We start from the raw sequence: 19,141 nt of genomic DNA, 5'->3' as shown, positions 1-19,141 counted from the left end.
ATACATTCATAAATTTTTGTCCAACACTATTTTCGAAAGGAGTGAAAGCGACGGAGTGTTAGGTTTGAATGAGCTATATTTTCTATGGGCGATTGAAAATGGAGTATTGTTAAATGTTGGGTATTGGCTCTGCCAGAGATTTCCAAGGGTGGCTAGAGCCGACAAAGGAGCTATAATGATGGGGTGTTTTGTAACCCGAATTGCTAGATATCTACAGATTTGGAACCCGGCTAGGCCAATTTATGATAGTGTAGGAGGGGGGCATGGTACCAGGCTGGATGTCGATGTTATGATTCATATGAAGTTGATTGAAAAAGTTAGGGATGCATATCGAGTAATAGGTGCCCCAGCGAATGATGCTGATGAGGAAGAAGCCGAGGCTGCAGGCGGTGCTGACATGGAGGAGGATATCCCTCCACCTTTTACTTCTTCTTTTGGTGCAGGTACATCGGGTGCTGGTCCATCGTTCCAAGGCACATCCAACATGTCAAATGATGAAGTCCTTGCAAGGATGATGTCACGAATGGACCTCTTTGACACGCGCCTTAACGGGATGGAAACAATGATCGCAAACCGTTTCCAGTCCATTGAGATCATGCATGGCAGTCTTGATTCTAGGATGGACACCATGCAAGGACAACTCCAGACCATCCTCCAGCTTCTGCAGCCACCACCACCACCCCCACCACCAGAAAATTGATGGATTTATCTTTTATTTTCTGTTTTTGTTTATGTTTCTTTTGTTCTAATACATTGTCGTGGTTCTTTTCACTTTTTGTTTATTTGTTATGTGGATTTTCATAACGTCTTAGTAGTTTTTGTTCTTCATGTTTAGTTGCTCCTTTAGCTAAGACACTTTCCACCATCTTTCTATTGTATTATTCAATACAATGTTGGTAAGTTTTTCTTCTTCTCTCTTACTGCTTTCCCTCAAGTAATGCAATAAGTTTGGGGAATTTATACACATTGGGGACAATGTGATTGATTGAATTGGGGGAAGGGAATTTTAGCTAAAAAATTTTTTGTTGTTTTTGCTTAACATGGTTGGAATGATTACAAGCAAGCTTGAGGGTTCTCATGTCTAGTAATAAGTGTTAAACATAATTGATTCTCAATTCTAGCATATTTAAGTTTTGAATTTGAAATTTTGATTTAAATATGTTCATTGATCTAAATTATTTGTTTCTAGATTTTTAAACACTGATTTTTATAAGAATTATGATGTATAGGTGTGTTTTACTCTAAAGTATTGTAAAAACCCGGCATTCCTAGAACAAAACTTAGAAATCCCTTCGAGGCGAAAAATTTAAATGTTTACTTTTTGAAAGAGATGATTTAGGCAATTTTTGTTGAAACCTATATGTAGCCTAGACCACCTAAATTAAAAATATGACCTTTGAACCCAACTTTGAAGCCTTAAAACCGTAAAATTTTCTTCTTCACCCTCAATAAAACCAAGCCATTAAAGCCAAATTCAAATTTCCTACCCTAAGTACAAAGGATTGTATGATTAAAAGATTCGATTTTTAATTAGAATGTAGCAACAAAAAGAGGGAGAATTCGTAAATTAATACTAGCAAATAAAGAAAAGAAGAAAGAATCAAGAAAGAGGCACATGAAAAGCAATCAAAAGAATTCAAGAAAAAATAGAAAAAGGCAAGGAAGAAAAGTGCCAAAATATTAAAAAAAGACCTTGTCCAAGATGCCTCTAGCTAGTAAGAAAGTTTCAAAACAAGACACTTCCTAAAACCAGAAAAAGTTTAATTAAAATAGAATCTTGAAAGTTATACATTCTTTTGTACTTTTTGTCTACATTTTATCCCTTTCTTTGATTAAGCAAAGTTTACACCAAGAAAGCCCCGTTACAACCCAAAATAAAGACCTTCTGATCTTTTAAATCGTATGCATTTAAATCGTGGAGAAAGGATGACTAATTCTGCATATGGGAATGCCACCTTTGCTCTATCAATTGTCTTATTTTTAAATGCTTTAGATGATTCATGTCCTGTTTATCATAATTCGAATAAGTATTAGTGTTGACAATCTCTTTAAACTTGTATTTTACTCAATGAACGTGTTTTCTTCAAAATAAAGAATCAAGCTTAAATGTGAATAGCATAGGGAACAATTAAGTTTATTCACTTATTTACTAATCATAATATCTTGAAAAGTTTATTGAGATCATCTCCAAACATGGTAAGCTAGTGTCGTCAAATCTTTTTCTTTTAGTTTTGTTGCTTGAGGACAAGCAATGGTTTAAGTTTGGGGAATTTTGATAGGTGTTAATTTTATAATGTTTTAATATAGTGTTTATTAGAAGTTTAGCAAGTTTTTATTGCTTTAATTTGATTTTTAATCACTTTTAGTATAATTGTGTTCAAAAGCTTCCTTGACTTTTAATCCGCTTGATCTAAGAGAAAATTACAGGAATTTGGCGCAGAAAAGAGCTTTATAACACAAGGCACTTGACTTGTAGCACGCCCTGGCCGTGCTAAAAGGCATAACCGTGCTAGAAGCCAAGGAAACCAAAGGAGAGACAGAAGAGAGCACGGCCAGGGTGGTGTCAAAAAGCACGGCCGTGCTACAATAGGACCAGGGCGTGTTAAGCATAGCACGCCCAAGGCAGCTCCAAGTAGACTTCCAGAGAGAAGCACGCCCTTCCCGTGCTAAGTGGCATGCCCGTGCCTCAGTGCTTCACTAGCCCGTGCTGCTAAGCACGCCCCGTGCTTCACTGGCCAGACATCCAGATTAAAGCACACTCAGCCCGTGCCATGAAGCACGCCCGTGCTACGCAGGCGGAACCAGCAAGAATTTAATACGCAAATCAAGCTCTTTCTCACATGGGCCGACTTCAGGGACTTTCCTAAACACACTAAACAAGACCTAGACCTATTCTTAGGGAAAAAGGAGTCCTAATCAAGAAGAAATCCAGAACCTAAACAGTCATGATCTCCTATAAAGGATTTTGCACTAAATAAGGATTCTATTTCCTAAAAGGAGTCAAACTTGCCTTCAGGAGCTCTATATAAAGAGAAGAACTTTTCATAGCAAAGAATCTCGTTTTTAGGCAATTTCTTTACATAATTCTCTCTCTCAAAGATTTCAAGCATCAAATAATTGTGCCAAGATTCAAGGAAGCCATCAACATAGTTGTGATACAGTTTTTATTCTAAACTCTTCATCTTATTTCTTTCTTTATTTTCTGTCTTTAATTATGATGAATGATTCAAGTATGATTGAGTTTAATTTAATTACTATGTCCAGCTAAACTCTTATACTAGGGATTTGATGTAACTTAATTCGATTCCAGTTTATAATATTAGACTTATTCTTCTTTGTTCTTATTATAAGTTATTATTGTGCTTAAGGCTTCCAGGCAGAATTTTTCCCCTGGATTGAGTTATTTCAATAATTACATTCGGGAGAAGGGTTATTGATATGAAAAAGATAATAATTTACTTGAGAATAATAACTTGATGCGGAAGCTATATGGTTTGACTCAGGGGAGGTTTTCATAAGTTAATAAATTATTAAGTTGTGAACTCACAAAACAACCATAAAACCTAATGATCTGATTCATGTTTAATTTCACTATTAAAGATAGGTAATTAAACTGGATTAGAATAGCTAACAATAAATCGGGAGAGCTTGTTAGTGACTTTAGGGTTGTTTCTCCTACTTGAACAATTAAAATTGATTAATAAACTAATAAAATAAACTGGATAGAATTAAGTGAAATCAAATTCCCTAGTAACTAAATCCCCTGATTTCTTTTCACCTGAATTTTGTGTTTGATCTCTTCTATTTTTATTTCAAATTTTATTTACCGTACAGCGAATCTCTCTTATCATCGTCTAAATAATAATAGGTTAAAATAATTTTGGTAATTGATAAACAATCCCTGTGGATACGATACTCTCTTACTCTATATTACTTGTTGCGATTTCGTACACTTACGAAAAGCGTTGTCAATCAGAAAAGCTTTCATCCTTCCCTTGTCTTAAACTCTCCAAATCACACAGACTGAACTCATCACTCTCTTCAGTCTTGAAATGTTTGAGAAAAGCTGTCTGCAGTTTGATCCAATTCTTCTGAACCTCCTCGTCTAAACCGTCATACCACCTCCGATAATCCTTATGTAGTGTTTGCGGGAATGCTCGCAAAACATCTTCCTCGTTATACCGGTTCATTTGGGATACTCGAAGAAATTCAGACAAGTGAGAACGAGGATCATTATCTCCTTCAAATATGGAATGCTTGAAGGTTTTGAAAGAAGCCGAGCTGGTCAGGTGCAGGACATACTCAGTTATGTGAAAATTGGTGGCCGGGTCTTTCTCCTTTACTGCCGCCATTTTGTCGAACCTTTCTTTCAAATCAGTGAGTTGCTTGAGCATATCATTTTTGACTGGGACAGTGTTTCCCACGGAAGCCTGATTACTTGACACAGGTTCCGGGATCGGTCTCTCTTCAGCCACAGGTTGGCTACCCGAAGGGGGAGTATTCTGATTTTGGGCCCTGTCCTGAGCAAGAGCCGCAGCCACAATCTGAGCAATGGTTCTTATCTGAGCTTCAGAAAATCCGGTCTCATTTTCTGTGTTATCCGCCATTTCTGTTGGATCTGAATCGGGTTCTGAACCTGATGAACTGGACTGATTCACGGAGCTAACTGGAGCAAATTCGGGGATTGGGGAGGTTCTGATTAAACGCTGACCAGGATGCCGATTCCAAACTCTCAAAGTAGTTTCCCGGGAAGGATCAATTCTGACAAAAAATTTCTGAGTTACAGAGGGTCCTGCATGTATGCATGTGAAAATGAGAGCACATAGGATGAGAAATGCATTTCTAATGTGCTAAAGCCGGTATGGAAATAAGATCTCGATTTCAACAACCGGATCAAAAATTCGTTATAAATAACGCATCAATAACTTATTTTGTATTTGAACATTTCAAGCATTATCTGTCGTCAATCGTTCCTTTTGGATTTACGGTTGACTATTTTCTCTCGAATCCCTAACTTTTGCCTCGGAATGAAAGAATTTCCGAGCGGGATTTTACTTCTGTTGTTTATTATTTTTGTATCCTTACTTTTTGCCTTGGAACATATGGTCCCAAGCAGGATTTTCTTTTATTTTGCTACAAAATTTTATAATCTCTCACTTATTTTCAGATAATGCGAGAAATGTTGAAATATAAAGAAACTGCAACCCTCTTATAACTCCCTTTTCTTTTGGGTATTAGTTCACTATAAGTAATTGCATTATATTATTCATAACGAATTTGAAATCCGGTCTCAAAATCAAGGTCAAATGTCCATACCGAACATTAGTTCTTATTAATGCATGGCTGAAAAGGAAGGTGTTACATGGTGCATGAATGTCACAACATATGTACAGTTTATATCATACAGGGGAACGGGAGTTGGGAAATGCATGCCTTCCAACCTTATTCCTCCCACACACGGATTCCATCGGTATAAATTTCGACATCTGTGTCCTAGGAATAGGTCTAATCTCGACAACCAACAGGGGGTTTTGAGATTGGCGATATAAGCTCTCGGAAATGAATGCGGCATTACAACAGCAAATAGAATCGAGCGCACCCTAGGGGAAGTAACTAAGGCTTTGAACTATGTGCATGGGCTTCGGTCTCATTGGGCTAAACAAAGTCTGGGTTCCGCAAACAGGATTCGGGCTTTGTTGGGCCTACTCCTTTTGACGCACCTTTAAGGTACTAGGCTTGCGGTTGGTAGTAATGTTAATTCTCGGATGGATGCACCTAAATCGTATGGTCTAGGCTAGATCCACCGTCAAACTTAACACCAGTACCGAAGGGTGATATGGGTAGAATGAGGTGAGAAGCAAGGAATGCGAATGAATGCAAAAAAATCCTAAAAAGAAAATGTAAGCAATTAAACATATACGGGCGATTAACTATTTTCCATCGGCTTTTTCTAACCAATTTTTATTTAGAAATAGTAGGCTTTTTAGAGTCAATTCCTAATCGCAACCACTACATTGTTTATCAAAAACAACCGGGGATTAGTGGGTGCAAAATCCCCAGTGAAGTCGCCAAACTGTTTTCCCCCCGGAGAAAAAATCAAAAGGGTGTATTGTTGTTTTTGATGTGCATTTAAATGTTTGTTTTTGAAAAAGCGATGATAAGAACCTTTTTTGGATATACGATGCCGATAAATCGGTCTTAGAAATTATTTTAGTCGCCACCCATTATTTCGGCAATGGGACCGTTTTGATTTTTATTTTGTAAAAGTGACTCCATTTTAACCCATTTTATTCAAGGCCTTTTATTTGTGATAAAACTGGTCAGGCATACCAAGTACGATTCTAGGTAAGGGAATTGGGTACGTCGACCCGTTGGAAGCCGACGCCCGGAAAAAACCGGCCTCTTTTAACCTACGATTTCTAATTGGATTTTATTTTAGAAAAGCCAATTATTTAAACCCAAACCCGATTAAACCGGACCGAGCTCCTATATGGAAAATTAATTAACCGTCCCAATTAATTTCATCCATTGCATTCATCACAAATGAAGTATATCATCCACCATCCATCCATAACACATATTAAAATAAAATAAAAGACCCGCTCTTGCATCCACCATCCATCCATAACACATATTAAAATAAAATAAAAGACCCGCTCTTGCATCCACCATCCATCCATAACACATATTAAAATAAAATAAAAGACCCGCTCTTGCCTTATGGTTAAAGGCGGGCCACAAACCGAATTTGACCATATAATTAATAATAAACAATAAGAAATAAATCCTAATTAATTGATCTGATTTGATCAAAACTCAATTTGCCCACTATTGATAATTTCTCGGATTAAATTTAAAGAAAAATTAATTTACTGGAATGAAACTGCACCTAAAATAATGAAAATGTGTTGATACTGGGAAATAGTCGCGTCACGCGGGTGTTCTACGAAGAACAATCGCGTAACGCAACTCTTATCTTTTATTCTGGGATTTATGACAGTTGCATCATGCAGCTGTTTCTTGGAGAAAAGTCGCGTGACGGAACTCTGATTATGGTCCTGGAAACTAGAACAGCTGCGTCACGCAGGTGTTCTATGAAGAACAGCTGCGCGACGCAACTATTAGCTATGTGACGGCACTGTTCGTGACATTATTGATATCCTTAGGTATATGAATTATTTGTTTAAAGCAAGATATTAGATACGGATATAGAAACGAAATGGAAAATAAGCACACGAATAGCCGCGTCACGCAAGTGGTCTAGTCCAAGTCAGGGGCTTTTGGACATGAACAGTCGCGTCACGCAGGTAGTAGTTGCGTGACGCGGCTGCTCTGGTCTGCAACTACCTTTCAAACTAGTTCTTTTTACGTTTTCTTTTTGTCCAAAATTGTTATAACGAACCCAGAAAGACTCAACAACGGGCAAACTTACGTTTTATCAATGACAAACCAATTAATCAGTGCAAAAATGAGATTTTTAAGAAGTAAAAAGCTAGAAATAAATAAAAATAAAAAGGATGGAGTTAGTATCGTTACCTAGCCCTCAGATTTGAGGATTGCATGTGCTAAGATTAACTCAGAGGTGTTGTTTCACAATTCCAGAAGCGCAATCACCAAGTTCTTTCGCAAAAATGAGATTATTTTCCTCTTTTTTTCCTCTTTTTATCTTTTTGCTATTATCTTTCTTTAATCTTAAATCTAAATATCTATGACTTGATCTATCCCAAGTTTACTCAATGGAGTTCTTGAGAAAGAGTTTTAGTCGTCCTTTTTAGATATCTAAACTTTGAAAGCTGTGTTTTCTTAGAGGAAAAATGAGAGCAAACTGAAAGATGCAAAAGTCTCAAAAAAGGTCCCGTTTTTGCTGTAAAATGCTGTATTTATATGGCTAGGGCAACAGGTCAGTCGCGTCACGCGGGTAGGAGCTACGTGACGCACCCGTAAACCTGCGTGACGCGACTTACTTTTCGTACAGTTGCCGCGTATCCATACAAACAGTGCAGGTCGTTGCACGGGCGCCCGTCAACAGTAGGCATCGGTTCATTAAATGGTTCGGTTTTACTAAGAAATAAATATTTTGGAAGAGCCGATCCAAATATTGAAAATAGAAATTATAGAAGATTTTAAACCGAAGCTGAAAACCAAATAAGTGAACCAAAAGCCAAAAATAATTTGGTTTGATTCAATTTTTAGTTTTTTCAAAAGTTTGCTCACCCCTAGTTCTCTTAGCAAAACTCTGCTAAAATGAGTTCTTACTTTCCTTTTAGCAACGCTGGTAGTGGTGGATCGAGTTTTAGTTTCATTCTACGGGTGGAGAACAGTCGTGTCTCGATGGCTGGTAGGAACGAGGTATTTATTAGATTGATCCCTTAAACTCTTAATCTTTGCAGTTTAGTCCTAAATTGCATATCTGGTAGAATTTAGTCCCGACTTGAACATTGTCTGTTGCACATGACCTATAAAAGCATAGGTTGTCAGTATTAATGCTTTAGGCCATCTGATTGGAAATTACAAATAGGTGCCTAAACTTTGGAAAATTGCACTTTTGCCCTAAAACCCGTTCTGGTTAGATTTTAAATCCGATTCTGATTCTAATTGAAGCTATGACCTCCTTAGAACCTGTAAGCAGCCATAATAGGAGTTTGATTAAAAAATCGAAATTAGGTCCCTAAATTTTGGAAAATTGCATTTTTGCTTCAAAATCTGTTGTGGTTAGATTTTTAGGTCTGATCCCAATTTTGAGCTATGACCTCCTTAGACCATGCAGGTAGCTTTGATGGGAGTCTGATTACTAGATAATTGTCATTTTGCCCCTGAGTTTGGGAAAATTGTTGTTTTGCCCCTCTTGCACTTCTGCTTAGCCTTTAGGCCTGTTTCTGATTTTGATTGAAGTTATGACCTCCTTAGATGCTGTTGGTAGCCCTGATAGAAGTCTGGTTGCTGGAAAGTTACTGTTCATCCCTGAAATCAATTCTGACTTGATTTTTGGCCTGTTTCTTGCTGGATTTAGTCTGATTTTTATCTGTTTTGCTTTATTTTTGCTGTTTGACCCCTTATTTTTTAGAATTTTGCTGTTTTTAACCTAACTTTAACTTTTTTATGTCTATTTGCTTTGTTTTCCATAAAAGTTGTTAGTTTTCCCATGCATGGAATACTTTTGCATTGAAATGCTTGTTAGTTTACAAGATTAATTTTAAAATAGCTATTGGATATATGCACAAATCTAAATGTGTGTGATAGGTGTTAATTTTATAGTGTTTTTAATATAGTTTTTATTAGAATTTGAGTAAGTTTTTATTACTTTAAATCACTTTTAGTATAATTGTGTTCAAAAGCTTCCTTGATCTTTAATCCACTTGATCTAAGAGAAAATTGCAGGAATTTGGCGCAGAAAAGAACTTTATAACACAAGGCACTTAACTTCTAGCACGCCCGGGCCGTGCTAAAAGGCACAACCGTGCTAGAAGCCAAGGAAACCAAAGGAGAGACAGAAGAGAGCACGGCCAGGGTGTGTCAAAAGGCACGGCCATGCTACAATGGGACCAGGGCGTGTCAAGCATAGCACGCCCATGGCAACTCTAGGCAGACTTCCAGAGAAAAGCACGCCCTGCCTGTGCTTTGTGGCACGCCCATGCCTCAGTGCTTCACTAGTCCGTGCTACCTAGCACACCCCGTGCTTCACTAGCCAGACTTCCAGACTAAAGCACACCCAGCCCGTGCCATGAAGCACGCCCGTACTGCGCAGGCAAAACCAGCGTGAATTTAATACGCAAATCAAGCTTTTTCTCACATGGGCCGACTTCAGGGAGTTTCCTAAACACACTAAACAAGTCCTGGACCTATTCTAGGAGAAAAAGGAGTCCTAATCAAGAAGAAATCAAAAGCCTAAACAGTCATGATCTCCTATAAAGGATTTTGCACTAAATAAGGATTCTATTTCCTAAAAGGAGTCAGACTTGCCTTCAGGAACTCTATATAAAGAGAGGAACTTCTCATAGCAAGGGATCTCGTTTTTTGTGCAATTCTTTACATAATTCTCTCTCTCTCTCAAAGACTTCAAGCATCAAATAATTGTGCCAAGATTCAAGGAAGCCATCAACATAGTTGTGATACAGTTTTTATTCTAAACTCTTCATCTTGTTTCTTTCTTTTATTATTGTCTTTAATTATGATGAGTGATTCAAGTATGATTGAGTTAAATTTAATTACTACGTCCAGCTAAACTCTTATACTAGGGATTTGATGTAACTTAATTCGATTCCAGTTTATAATACTAGATTTATTTTTCATTGTTCTTGTTATAACTTATTATTGTGCTTAATGCTTCCAGGCAGAAAATTTCCCCTGGATTGAATTATTTCAATAATCACATTCGGGAGAAGGGTTATTGATGTGAAAAAGATAATAAGTTACTTGAGAATAATAACTTGATGCGGGAGCTATATGGTTTGACTCAAGGGGGGTTTTCATAAGTTAATAAATTGTTAAGTTGTGAACTCACAAAACAACCATAAAACCTAATGATCTGATTTATGTTTAATTTCACTATTAAAAGTTAAGTAATTAAACTGGATTAGAATAGCTAACAATAAATCGGGAGAGCTTGTTAGCAACTTTAGGGTTGTTTCTCCTACTTGAACAATTAAAGTTGATTAATGAACTAATAATATAAGCTGGATAAAATTAAGTGAAATCAAATTCCCTAGTAGTCTACTTCTCTGATTTCTTTTCACCTGAATTTTTGTGTTTGATTTCTTCTGTTTCTATCTTAAATTTTATTTACCTTATAGCAAATCTCTTTTATCATCGTCTAAATAATAATAGGTTAACACAATTTTGGTAATTGATAAACAATCCCTGTGGATACGATACTCTCTCACTCTATATTACTTGTTGCGATTTCGTACACTTGCGAAAAAAACGCTGTCAAGTTTTTGGCGCCGTTGCCGGGGATTGGCGTATCAATATCAATACGAATTACCCTGTTATTAATTTAGACACTCTTTCGTTTTTATTTTATTTTTTTTAAGTACTGCTCCAGGTTGTTTTATGCAAAGGAGATCAAGGAGGACTGAACCTCTAATCTTTGATCCAGAAATTGAACGAACTCTTCGAAGGCTCAACGCTGCGAGAAAAACACAAGAAATAAAACTCGAACAACAGGCAGACATGGCCGACGAGATCGAAAACGAGAACATAGTTGGACCACCACTTCAACATCCGGTCCGTACTTTAAGGGATTACACAACACCTAATCTGAATGGGACAACCTCAAGTATTACTAGACCTAGGGTAGAAGCCAATAACTTTGAGATTAAACTCGCAATCATCCAAATGCTCTCTACCTCGATCCAGTATGGGGTTTGCCTAGTGAAGATCCTAATGCTCACATCACCAATTTTCTGGAAATTTGTGACACATTCAAACAAAATGGTGTTTCTGAAGATGCAATCAAATTAAGACTTTTCCCATTCACTCTTAGGGATAAAGCGAGATCATGGTTGCAATCGTGTCCCACCGGGAGTTTTACAACATGGGAAGAATTAGCTCAAAAATTCCTAGCTAAATTCTTTCCATCCTCAAAAACCACCAAGTTGCGCAATGAGATAATGACATTCGCTCATCATGATCAAGAGAGCTTGTATGAAGCTTGGGAAAGATTCAAGGACTTGTTAAGAAAGTGCCCACATCACAGTTTGCCCAAGTGGTTACAGGTACAAACTTTCTATAATGCATTATCTCCTAACATCAAAATTACCTTAGATGCAGCTGCAGGTGGATCCTTTGAAAAGAAAGGAATTGATGAAGCATATGAGTTGATAGAGGAAATGGCAAGCAACAGCCACTACCAAAACAATACCGAAAGAAGAAGAACTGCAGGAGTCTATGAAATAGACGCCATTACAGCACTTAATGCCAAGGTAGATAACATGGTAAGGAAATTGGACATGTTAACTACTAATCCTGTAAATTATGTTATGCAAGTTTGTGATAGGTGCAATGGACAACATGGAATTGGGGAATGCATCATGGACTCTTTAAATCCACAAACTTTAGAGCAAGTGAACTATGTGATGAATCAAGGAAGGAAGAATTACCCTTATTCAAATTCATATGATAACAGGTTAAGGAATCATCCTAATCTATCCTATGGTAATCCTAACAATGCCTTGAATGCACCACCTGGTTTCCATCCTCTGGAAAAGAAATCTCATGACGACCTCCTCACTGCTCTTTCCAAATCACACATGGAGTTCATGAATGAAACTAGAGAGAACCATAAAATCCAACAGGCCGCAATAAGAAATTTGGAGATCCAATTGGGACAATTTGCAAACATGATGGCATCTCGACCTCAAGGTACGTTACCTAGCAATACTGAAAAGAATCCAAAAGAACAAGTGCAGGCTATTACCTTGAGGAGCGGCAAACAAATAGATGAACCACCAAGGAAAGAAAAAGAAGAAAAAGAAGAAAAAGAACAAACAAAGGTGCCTATCATTGACTTAGAGGAAAAAGAAAAGGTAAAACCATATGTTCCCCCTGTTCCCTTTCCACAAAGATTAAAGAAAGCACAAGATGACAAGAGCTTCCTCAAGTTCCTGGATGTGTTTAAGAAGCTCCAAATCAATATTCCTTTTGCTGAAGCTCTTGCTCAAATGCCTAGCTATGCTAAATTCCTAAAAGATATCTTGAGCAAGAAACAAAAAATTGATGATCAAGGAACGGTAATGTTAACCGAGGAGTGCAGTGTGATTATCCAAAACAAACTGCCTCCAAAGTTAAAAGATCCAGGAAGTTTTTCTATCCCTTGTAACATTGGTAATCTTGACTTTGAAAAAGCTTTGGCAGATTTAGGTGCTAGCATCAAAGACATCTTAAAAAAGCTTTGCAACTAGCAGATCGTTCAATTAAATATCCTAGAGGAATTGTAGAAGATGTGCTTGTAAAGGTAGGGACATTCATTTTTCCTGTTGATTTTGTTATTCTTGACATTGATGAAGACAGGGAAGGATCTCTAATCCTGGGACGACCTTTTCTTGCAACTTCAAGAGCATTAATTAATGTCTATGAAGGTAAGTTGACTCTAAGAGTTGGACAGGAAGAGATTGTATTTGATGTACTTAAATCTTGTAAACTTCCTATGGATTATGGAGACTGTTTTAGAATTGATGTTGTTGATGAATGTGTGGAAACCACTTTGCATGTTGAAAACAACATTAATGAATCAAGCATCTTGAATGAAAAAGAAAAGGAACTTCCTAAGCATGAACTGAAACAACTTCCACCTTATTTAAAACATACATTCTTAGGTGAGAACCATTCTTTTCCTATTATTATTTCTTCTCACTTAACGCTTGATCAAGAGGAAAGGTTGTTGCAGGTTCTACGTAGGCACAAGAAAGCATTAGGGTGGTCTATCTCGGATCTACAAGGAATAAGCCCAAGTGTGTGCATGCATAAAATCTTGATGGAAGAAGACTACAAACCTTCAATCGAGCATCAAAGGCGATTGAATCCAAACATGAAGGAGGTAGTCAAGGCTGAAATCATCAAACTCTTAGATGCCGGTATCATTTATCCGATTTCAGATAGTAATTGGGTAAGTCCTGTCCAAGTTGTTCCAAAGAAGGGAGGTATGACTGTTATCTCTAATGAAAACAATGAATTAATCCCCACAAGAACAGTCACAGGTTGGCGTGTGTGCATAGATTATAGAAAACTAAATAAAGCAACACGCAAAGACCATTTTCCCCTTCCCTTTATTGATCAAATGCTTGAAAGACTTGCAGGTTATCCTTTTTATTGTTTCTTAGATGGCTATTCAGGGTACTTTCAAATACCTATAGCTCTTGAGGACCAAGAGAAAACTACATTCACTTGTCCTTATGGCACTTTTGCCTATAGGAGAATGCCTTTTGGGCTATGCAATGCCCCTGCAACCTTTCAAAGGTGCATGATGTCCATCTTTTCTGATATGGTGGAAAAATTTATTGAAATATTCATGGATGATTTTTCTGTGTTTGGTTCTTCCTTCGATGCATGCCTTCATAATTTATCTTTAGTAATGCAACGATGTGAAGATACTAACCTTGTGTTAAATTGGGAAAAATGTCACTTTATGGTTAGTGAAGGTATTGTCTTAGGGCATAAAATCTCTCAAAAAGGGATTGAAGTAGACAAGGCAAAAATTGAGGTAATTGAAAAACTACCTCCTCCTAACACAGTGAAAGGTATAAGAAGTTTTCTTGGGTATGCAGGGTTTTACAGGAGATTCATAAAGGATTTCTCAAAAATCACTAAACCTCTTTGCAATTTGTTAGTTAAAGATGTTCCATTTGATTTTGACAAAGAATGTTTAGATGCTTTTAACAGGTTGAAGAAGGAATTAATCTCAGCCTCGATCATCACTACACCAGATTGGACTTTACCCTTTGTGTGATGTTAGTGATCATGCTGTAGGAGCTGTTCTTGGACAAAGAAAAGACAAGAAGTTGCATGTTATTTATTATGCAAGTCGCACATTGAATGATGCGCAATTAAACTATGCAACTACGGAAAAAGAATTGTTGGCTATTATTTTTGCTTTTGAAAAATTCAGGGCATATCTAATTGGAGCTAAAACAATCGTCTACACAGAACACTCCGCCATCAAATACTTGCTGGAAAAGAAAGATGCAAAGCCGAGACTCATTCGTTGGGTACTTTTATTGCAAGAATTTGACCTAGAAATTTGCGACAAAAAGGGGACCGAGAACCTCGTTGTTGACCATCTTTCCAGGCTTGAATTGGGGGAAGAAGATACAAGCGAGCTACAAATCAATGAAAGCTTCCCCCATGAACAACTTCTTCTAGTAGCAAATTCTCAAACCCCCTGGTACGTTGACATAGTTAATTATCTTGTTTGCAAAATTCCTCCTCCCAATTTTTCTTACCAACAAAGAAAAAAATTTTTTCATGATGTCAAATTCTACTATTGGGAGGAGCCATTTTTGTTCAAGTATTGCAATGATCAGATCTTCAGAAGATGTATACCGAAAACTGAAATAGAAAGTGTTCTCAAATTCTGCCATTCAATGGAATGTGGAGGTCACTTTGGAGCAAGCAAAACAGCTGCGCGTATACTAGAAAGTGGTTTGTATTGGCCTAATTTCTTTAAAGATGCTCATAACTATGTTCGTCTATGTGATCGTTGTCAAAGGTTAGGTAACATTTCGAAGAGACATGAGATGCCCTTAAACAGCATCCTTGAAGTCGAAATCTTCGACGTATGGGGTCTGGACTTCATGGGACCTTTTTCGCCATCATATTCAAATCAATACATCCTAGTGGCGGTGGATTATGTGTCAAAATGGGCAGAGGCTGTCGCTCTTCCAAATAACGATGCCAAAAGTGTAATGAGCTTCATCAAGAAGAACATTTTTACAAGGCATGGCACTCCTAGAGCAATAATCACGGACGGGGGTAAGCATTTTTGCAATAAATATTTAGATTCCCTTCTTGCAAAATATGGCGTCACTCATCGTGTAGGTACTCCATATCATCCTCAAACAAGTGGACAAGTAGAGGTCACTAACAGAGAAATCAAAAAGATCCTCGAAACCACTGTTGGACAATCACGAAAGGATTGGTCCAAAAAGCTAGACGATGCTCTATGGGCCTACAGAACGGCATTCAAAACGCCTATAGGTATGTCTCCATATCGCATGGTGTATGGTAAGGCTTGTCATCTTCCTGTAGAGTTAGAACATAAGGCATTTTGGGCCATTCAATTTCTCAACTTTAATGCCAAAGAAGTGGGACAAAAGCGCTTGTTACAGCTAAACATGATGGATGAATTGCGCCTCCATGCCTATGAAAGTGCTAAAATATACAAAGATCGCACTAAACAATGGCATGATAAGCGAATTATCATGAGGGATCTAAAGGTAGGCCAGCAGGTGTTGCTCTATAACTCTAGGCTCCGGTTATTTCCTGGTAAGTTGCGCTCTAGATGGTCAGGACCATTCACGATCAAGGAAATTTTTCCTCATGGGGCAATGGAAATAGTGGATGGTAAGTCAAATCGAAGTTTTAAGGTAAATGCTCAACGTTTGAGAAATTATCACAGTGAAAACTTTGAGCCTATCAAGAGCACAATTAGTCCTGTTTAGCCTAAACAGAGCTAAGTGCGTCGAACTTAACAACGTTAAACAAAAGTGCTTGTGGGGGACAACCCATCTAATTTTCCTTATTAAATTTTCATTTCATTTAATTGTTTTATTTTTAGTTTTATTGGCAAAAATTCCCAAATTTTCTCCATAAGTGTTCTTTTATTTTAGTTAGAGTTTTTTGTAGGAAAAAGTGAAAATCCAGAGCAGAGCACGCCTTAGCCGTGCTAGGAAGCACGCCCGTGCCATGGGGTGAGGATCCAGCACGCCCCAGGCGTGCCCAGTAGCAGGCCCGTGCATTTTTCAAGGGTGATGACACTTGAGAGGCAGAGACAAGCACGCCCAAGGCGTGCCAGACAACACGCCCGTGCCATTGAACAGGGACAAACACACTTGAAGGTCGGAGAAGAGCACGCCCTATCCGTGCTAAGTGGCATGCCCGTGCTACTGAAGAGGGGAAAAGATCACTTGAAGGTCAGAGAAGAGCACGCCCTAGGCGTGCCATATAGCACGCCCGTGCTTACCACAGGCAATTTTGCTACTTGAGAGGCAGAGAAGAGCACGCCCAAGCTGTGCTCAGTAGCACGCCCGTGCTACTTGCGCGAGAATTATCAGCCCAAGGGTCAGAAAGAAGCATGCCCCAGGCGTGCTTGTCAGCACGCCCGTGCCAGGTATGCCCTTTCTTTAGTTTTGCAGGTCAGGGGAGAGCACGCCCAGGCCGTGCTTATCAGCACGGCCGTGCCACGATCAGACCAACTCATTTATTGGCGCCTCTATTTAAAGAGCACGCTCCCAAACCCTCTTTTCCCTACCTCGCACGCCCTAGCCGTCACCTCTTCTCTCTCAAATTCTCTCTTTTCTTCTCCCTTTTCTCTCAAATCAAACACTCTCCACCCAAAATTTTCACATAATCAACTCCAACAATGCCTCCTAGATACAAACGCAGCAGACCTGCATCCTCCGTTGCTGCTCGAAACCGCGCAACTATGCGATCTTCCACGGCTCCTCAACCTCCCTCACCTCCTGCACTTCCATTCGAGTTCGCCTCATCCGATCAACAAGAAAGGTACACAAATTATCTCTTCGGCCTATTTTACCGAATAGATTTATTGATGAGACTGCTTTAGCACAAGTGGGTCTTAGAGATATTGTGTTAGAGCCACTTAGGCGAATAGGGTGGGGACAATTTCTTGAAATGAAGGACTTAGTATATGCTCCATTAACTCTAGAATTTTTAAGTTCTTATTCTTCTTTTATCCGGTTTTTGCCTACATCTCCACCGAGCAAAATTTGTTTTAGGCTTCTTAGTCAGGATTTTGAACTGTCTGTGAATGAGATTAGCCAAATTTTCAGATTCCCCACAGAAAATAGTCAAATTCAAATATCTAGTGATTTTAGTGCACGCAATACTTGGCAAGATTTTACAGGTGAAGTAAATTATAATCCTAGATATTCGAAGGCATCCAAATTGAAAAAACCTTCCTTGCGGTACATTCATAAATTTTTGTCGAATACTATATTTGGAAGGAGTGAAAGTGATGGGGTGTTAAGTTTGAATGAACTATATTTTCTATGGGCGATTGAAAATGGGGTTCTATTAAATGTTGGGTATTGGCTCTGCCAGAGATTTGCGAAGGTGGCTAGAGCCGACAAAGGAGCTATAATGATGGGGTGTTTTGTGACCCGAATTGCTAGATATCTACAGGTTTGGAACCCGGCTAGGCCAATTTATGATAGTGTAGGAGGGGGGCGTGGTACCAGATTGGATGTAGATGTTATGATACATATGAAGTTGATTGAAAAAGTAGGAGATGCATATCGGGTAGTAGGTGCTCCAGAGGATGACTCTGATAATGAAGGAGCAGAGGCCGTAGGCAGTGCTGACATGGAGGAGGACAATCCTCCACCTTTTACCTCTTCTTTTGGTGCAGGTACATCCGGCACTGGTCCATCATTCCAAGGTACGTCCAACATGTCGAATGATGAGGTCCTTACGAGAATGATGTCCCGAATGGACCTCTTTGACACGCGCCTTAACGGGATGGAAACAATGATCGCAAACCGTTTCCAGTCCATTGAGATTATGAACGGCAGTCTTGATTCTAGGATGGACACCATGCAAGGACAATTCCAGACCATCCTCCAGCTTCTACAGCCACCCCCACCACTGGAGAATTGATGGATTTCTCACTTTTGTTTTGTTTTGTTATTGTTTATTTTGTTCCAATACATTGACTTAGTTGTTTTTGTTTGTTTATTTGAAGTTTTATAACTTTTTAGTAGTTTTTGTTCTTCATGTTTAGTTGCTCTTTTAGCTAAGACACATTCCACACCCGTTCTATTGTATTGTTCAATACAATGTTGGTAAGGTCTCTTTCACTCTCTTACTACTTTCCTTCTAATAATGCAATAAGTTTAGGGAATTTATACACATTGGGGACAATGTGATTGATTGAATTGGGGGAAGGGAATCTTAGCTAAATATTTTTGTTTTGTTTAACATGGTTGGAATGATTACAAGCAAGCTTGAAGGTTCTCATGTCTAGTAATAAGTGTTAAACATAATTGATTCTCAATTCTAGCATATTTAAGTTTTGAATTTGAAATTTTGATTTAAACATGTTCATTGATCTAAATTATTTGTTTCTAGACTTTTAAACACTGATTTTTTATGAGAGTTATGATGTATAGGTGTGTTTTACTCTAAAGTATTTTAAACCTCAGCATTCCTAGAACAAAAATTAGAACTCCCTTCGAGGCAAAAAATTTAAATGTTTACATTTTGAAAGAGATGATTTAGGCAATTTTTTTTTTGAAACCTATATTTAGCCTAGACCACCTAAATTAAAAATATGACCCTTGAAACCAACTTTGAAGCCTTAAACCATAAATTTTCTTCTTCACCCTCAATAAACCAAGCCCTTAAAAGCCAAATTTAAATTTCCTACCCTAAGTACAAAGAATTGTATGATTGAAAGATTCGACTTTTA

At 38.1% G+C, this 19,141-nt stretch overlaps 1 non-coding gene across 1 annotated transcript; it reads right to left on the bottom strand.

Moving 5' to 3' along the window:
* Positions 1-11,591: 11,591 nt before the first annotated feature.
* LOC149494756 (small nucleolar RNA R71) lies at positions 11,592-11,697 on the bottom strand. The gene has a single exon (XR_016321953.1). It is a non-coding gene; the product is annotated as a small nucleolar RNA R71 (small nucleolar RNA).
* Between the last annotated feature and the right edge of the window lie 7,444 nt (positions 11,698-19,141).

The sequence above is a fragment of the Jatropha curcas genome, chromosome 7 (assembly GCF_041381405.1).
Source record: "Jatropha curcas cultivar XTBG-Jc1 chromosome 7, XTBG_Jcur_1.0, whole genome shotgun sequence".
NCBI classification, from domain to species: Eukaryota; Viridiplantae; Streptophyta; class Magnoliopsida; order Malpighiales; family Euphorbiaceae; genus Jatropha; species Jatropha curcas.
The sequence above is the reverse complement of the archived record's forward strand: the minus strand, read 5'-3'. Positions and strand labels throughout refer to the sequence as shown.